Source organism: Nasonia vitripennis (genome assembly GCF_009193385.2).
Source record: "Nasonia vitripennis strain AsymCx chromosome 1 unlocalized genomic scaffold, Nvit_psr_1.1 chr1_random0005, whole genome shotgun sequence".
NCBI classification, from domain to species: Eukaryota; Metazoa; Arthropoda; class Insecta; order Hymenoptera; family Pteromalidae; genus Nasonia; species Nasonia vitripennis.
The window spans coordinates 449,867-455,866 of NW_022279591.1; positions in this window are offsets into that span (position 1 = coordinate 449,867).

Here is a 6,000-nt window from a genome sequence, read left to right on the forward strand (position 1 = left end):
ATTCTAGTCGGGTATATTGAAAATGGGTACCGTATATTAATAAATAATAAAATTATAGTAGCAAGACACGTGGAAGTTATAGAAGAAAAGGAAAAATATATCGGTTTAAATAGCGATGAATCTGATGAAGATGAAAATGAGAGTAAGTTTGATAGCGAGGAATCAAATGATGAAGTTTTTGAAAGCCCAATCAAAGATAAAATTAAAATTAATGAACATGAAAATCAGCTAAAAATTCCTAGAAGATCAGAAAGAGTTAGAAGTAGTCCTGAATATTATGATGAATATAGAATGAAAAATAAAATTATTGCAAATTTTTGCAAAACTGATGTTCCTGCTACATTTGAGGAGGCGATTCAATCGAATGAGAGTAAAAAGTGGATAGAAGCAATGGATAAAGAAATGAATAGTATTAAATTAAATAAAACTTGGGAATTAGTCGATAGTAAAGAAAAAAGGGCCATTGATGTAAAATGGGTGTATAATAAAAAATCGAATGGTACATATAAAGCTAGATTAGTAGTTAGAGGTTTCCAACAAAGAGATGAAGTAGATGATATATATGCTCCTGTTGCAAAAATGCAAACGCTAAAAATCTTATTAGTTTATTGTTGTAAAGTGGGTTTGCATATAGAACAAATGGACGTTGAGACAGCATTTTTAAATGGAAAAGTAACGTCTGAAGTATATGTTAATCAACCTAAAGGATATGAAGACGGAACTGATAGAGTGTGTAAATTAATAAAAGCATTATATGGCTTAAAAGAAAGTCCCAGGGCTTGGTATGAATGTCTAGATAAATTTCTAATAAAATTAGAAGATACTGTTTATTTGCTTTTATATGTCGATGACTTATTAATTTGCAGTAAAAATAAAGAAATAATAGAAAAAGTAAAGAAAATGCTGTCTGAACGATTTAAAATGAAAAATCTTGGAAAAATACGAGAATATTTAGGGATTACCGTAAAATACGATGTGTTATGTAAGGAAATGAAATTATCGCAAAAAGATTATATTATTTCATTAGCTGAAAAATATGGTGTAGAAAATTGTAAAGCGTATAAAACACTAATAGAAGTAAACTTAAAACTCGAGAAATCCGATGATTGTGAAAGAGATATCAAATATAGAAATTTGATTGGTGCTTTGTTATATATAAGTTCGGCTACAAGGCCAGATATAAGTTTTGCAGTAAATTACTTGAGTAGATTAATAGATAATCACAAAACTGCTATAATAATACGCATTTTAAATATGCTTTGAGAATTTTAAAATATTTACATGTGTCTCGAGATTTAAGTTTATCTTATAATGGAAATAAAGTTTGTGATATACTTGATTATTACGTAGATGCCGATTGGGCAGGCGATAATAATGATAGAAAGTCAACAACCGGCTTTGTGATACGATTATTCGGTAACGTTGTGTATTGGAGGTCAAGAAAACAAAAGTCTGTTACAAAAGCGTCAATATTTGCCGAATACGTTGCTTTATCAGAAGCAGTAACTGAAATTAAACTAGTCACAGAGTTATTAAAATGTTTTCATATTAAATGTAGAAAACCAGTGAATATATATGAAGATAACACTGGAGCAATTAATATAGCAACGTACGACAATTTTACTAAAAACTCTAAACACATAGAAGTTCATTATCATTTTGTACATGAGAGCGTAAATGAAGGTAAAATAAATATTGTAAAAGTCGATACAAATGAAAATATTGCTGATATATTTACGAAATCATTAAGTAGAGAAAAGCATGAAAAATTTTGTAAAAAGTTAAATTTGAAATAAATGATAATATTGTAAAATAGCACAAATGTAAGGAGGCGTGTTAAGTATAAGTACATTTGTGCTAGTGCACGAGTCAGCGGTGTTCGTGTGAGCGCGTGATGTATGAGTGAGAGAGAGTGGAAAGGGAACTCTAGTTCCAGGGCGCTCGCTTGAAAGAGAGTTGTTAGAGACTATATAGAGTCCTCGGTAGTAGCATCACGCTTAATATAATTATTATCTAGTCTTACGTTTTATTATATTAAATTACACTTAATAAATACTTAATAGTGTATTTATTTTCCACCACCTTATCAAAGATGCTTTAAAAATCTCTGTACAAACACTGTTTTACCTGCCGAAGTAGGACCAGCGCAAATCATAGTCCACGGGTACATAAAACAATATCCATTTCAGCATATAAAGCCACACTAACAGAAAAAAAGGTACTGTAGGCGATTCAAGACCCTTCTTGACTGGCACGATCCCCACCCCAGGGAGCCCCGTTTTTGGTACATTCTTTTATTTCGCTATCCATACATGGTAAATTTAAGTTATTTTTACCACAAGAGCCATGTATCACTGATGGCCTAACGATATTATGTAACCTTGCATAATTCATTTTATCAGGTATTTCTGCACTTATAAGTTTATTAACATCATCTGCATTGTCCAGTTTATGATTTTTATGAAGTATGAATAAAAGCCAACAAGTGCATATGTGGTAAACATCTTTTCTGAAACTCAATTACATAAGTATATGCAATATATTTTCTAAAAATGTTTTAAATATTTTAAATATTTTTTGAATATTTCAAATTTGTAATGTTTAGCATTACAGAATTCACATATTTGCTCATGCTATCTAAATCATTCTCCATAATCGAAATCGAACATAGCATTCAATTTTGTTATTGAAAATTCATTGAAATTTTTAATAGCGTAACATTTTATAATTATTATTATAATTTTATTACTTTTTTATTTTCTTCAGAGCTATGAATATGTATACTTAATTAACCGAGTGGCGTTAGGAGTGAGGTGACCCTGCTAGTAATACATTGATCAAAGTATATAATTTATTGTAATGTTTGTTTAAAGCATCTATTTAATTATAAGTTACGGTTTAATTAAGAAAAGTTATATTGTTTGATATTAATTAAACTTTCTCTACTTATGAACTCATGTACAAATAATTGTTGGTAGCATCCCTTTTATTTCGACTAGAAATTGGCTTAGCGCGCGTTGATTTTGTTGTTGTTGAACTCTCTGAAGTTGCTTCCTATTTCCACTTTACCCACCAATGAAATTTTTTGATAACGGTCTGAATTGGCATTGTAAGAACTTCAATTCGATACTATCGCAATTTATCTTTTAGAAATAGACTAAATCTGCAGAATACATCTTGTGATATGCATGGAACCATACAGAATTTGTCATTTCAAATTAACAAACACATAGCCTTGAAAAAAGAACATACCTGCACAAATAATTATTTTGATGTTTTTTTTATAACCGATTCCGGTGACGCAAAAAATCAGTTTACACTAGTTTTTTTTACTTCGATCTGCTTACCGCGGACTCTTACATCTACAAAAGAAGACAACGTGTAGGTACCAGGACAGGCAAGCCTGGCGTGGCTGAGGTTTAGAAATAAAGGTACACAATGGTTCATGCTGAATAAAACAATAATCGTATATTCTACAACCCCCAGTATGGATCAGACTTAGTAAATTAGCACAGACTCGAGGCGCAATGTTACTCAATAATAAACAGATTCAATAAATAAACAATTCGACTCGGTATCCTCGGTCAACGAGTATTCACTCGTCAAACGAGTATTCACTCGTTATCGAAAACACTTAGTTTCGTGTCACGGCGCGTACCACCACATGAAATGTACAATAATTAGTGGCACCCGTGCTGGATATACAACGACTTACTTTATCCTTCCTCTTCGGAATTCCAACTTCCTTCTACTGGCTTCTTTACTATCTCTCTCTCTCTCTCTCTCTCTCTCTCTCCCTCTCTCTCTCTCTCTCTCTCTCTCTCTCTCTCTCTCTCTCTCTCTCTCTCTCGCACGTGAGTACAACAGTCTGCTTTGCTCTGCTTACTTTTCTAAGATCTATTACTGCCGCACGCTGCCTTCGGGCCTATTGTTTTGTAGTTTGTTGCATTCGCCTTTCTGCAACCTTCATCGTGAGATAATAATCACTGGAGGCTGCAACTTCTTTCAACGCTAATTTCTTGCTCCAACATCACCTGCTGTAACCTAACCTGCAAACTCGCACGGCTTTTCTCCTTGCTGCACGGCGTCTATTTTTCCTCAAAGCGATCCACGTGGAGCCACCTGTCGGGTACACGGAACACCACCAGCAACATCATGAATCACAGGTCGGTCAATTCGCACCTCTCTCGATTAGCACCCCATCTGGCTTTCGAGAGTATTAAGTCTCTAGCTTACCTATCAGTCGATATTATCAGTCGATAACCTACCACCTGCTACTACTTTACAACACGCTCTACATTAGCTACTGCCAGTAAGTTGTCGACGGAGACTTAATAATAACATCAAAAATGAGTGGAATTGGTGTGAAGAATGCCGAGTCGCTCCTCACGTGTGCTCAATGTAATAAAGGTGCCAAAGGGAAAATGAAGATCTGCGAGCTGTGTGATCGGCAGTTCCACTCCATTTGTGTCAACATCAGGTCTATAATGGTTAGTGATACTGCAACGCTCGCTTGCGCAGTCTGTGCGGAGGAATATGCCACCGTCACACCAAAAACCACGCAGACGAGAGCTCAAACAGCAGCAGCGGCAGCAGCAGCAAATAGGTTAGCCAAGAGCACGCCAGGACTCTGACACCTAGCTTGACCTATGCTTGATTGATGAGCAGGATCGCCTGCTCTCACACTGGAAGACTGACACTCCTTTCATCAACGGACATGACCTGATCACGGCCACACTCGACGTACAGATTCCACGCCACGTACCTACTACATACTCTTACAGAAACTACAAAGGAATCTGTGCTGAGAAGCTAAGGGACTTCCTTAGCGCATGTCACTGGTCATCCTTCGCCACGCCATCACTTGACGAATGCATCACCACTCTTAACTGAAAGGAACAGACTCTACAGACGTTTTCGCAGAAGTAGTTTACCGTAGGACCTATACTTTTATAGAATCGCGCGGGACTACGCTCATAAACGGATTGAGGAGGCCAGGTTGAATTACTACTATTCACGCCTGTCCTCCTTGACCGACGTTGCAGAGATCTGGAGAGAGCTTGGGAATCTTGGTATTACTACTTCTAAAACTCCTTCACCTGCTCGGTTCTCTCCGGATGCTCTCAACGAACACTTTAGCTCCATCTCAAATGACCCTCAAGCTCCATCTGTTGAGGAGTATCTGCGAACCCTGGAGGGTCTGGACCTCCCTGAACACTTCATCTTCAGGGAAATCACAGAATCGGACGTGTCGGCTGCAGTAACACACTTTAACACCCAGGCCAGAGGAAGTGATGGCATCCCACAGGTTGTAGTTTCTAAAGCACTGCCAATACTCGCTCCCTTACTCTGTCAAATTTTCAACCTGTCTCTGAGCGAGGCACGCTTTCCCTCCGCCTGAAAATCATCGCTCGTAAGAGCACTAAATAAAGTCAACTCTCCAACAGCTGTAACTGACTACCGTCCGATCTCTCTACTCTGTTTCCTGTCCAAGGCGCTGGAATGGCTGGTGAACAAGCAAATTTCTGAATATCTTGAAACAAGGCTTTACCTTGACAAATTCCAAACTGGCTTTCGCACTGGCCACAGCACGCAGTCTGGCTTGATTAAGCTGACTGATGATGTCAGGCTTGGGATGGACAGGAAGAAAGTCACTCTGCTACTTCTATTTGACTTCAGCAAGGCGTTTGATACAGTGTGTCACGTCAGGCTGTTCGAAAAGCTATCCTCTTTCGGCTTCTCCAAGCAGGTCATCCGCTGGCTTGCATCTTACCTTTCCGGAAGAGAACAGGCCATCATTGGTGACAACAACGAACTCTCAACATTCCTATCACTAAACACCGGTGTTCCACAGGGGTCAGTTTTGGGCCCCTTGTTGTTCGCGTTGTACATCAATGACATTGGCTTCTGCCTTGATTCAGATGCATCCCATCTAATCTACGCGGATGACTTGCAAATCTACTGCCAATGCCCCCTTGAGGAGCTCGACTCCTGTTCTGT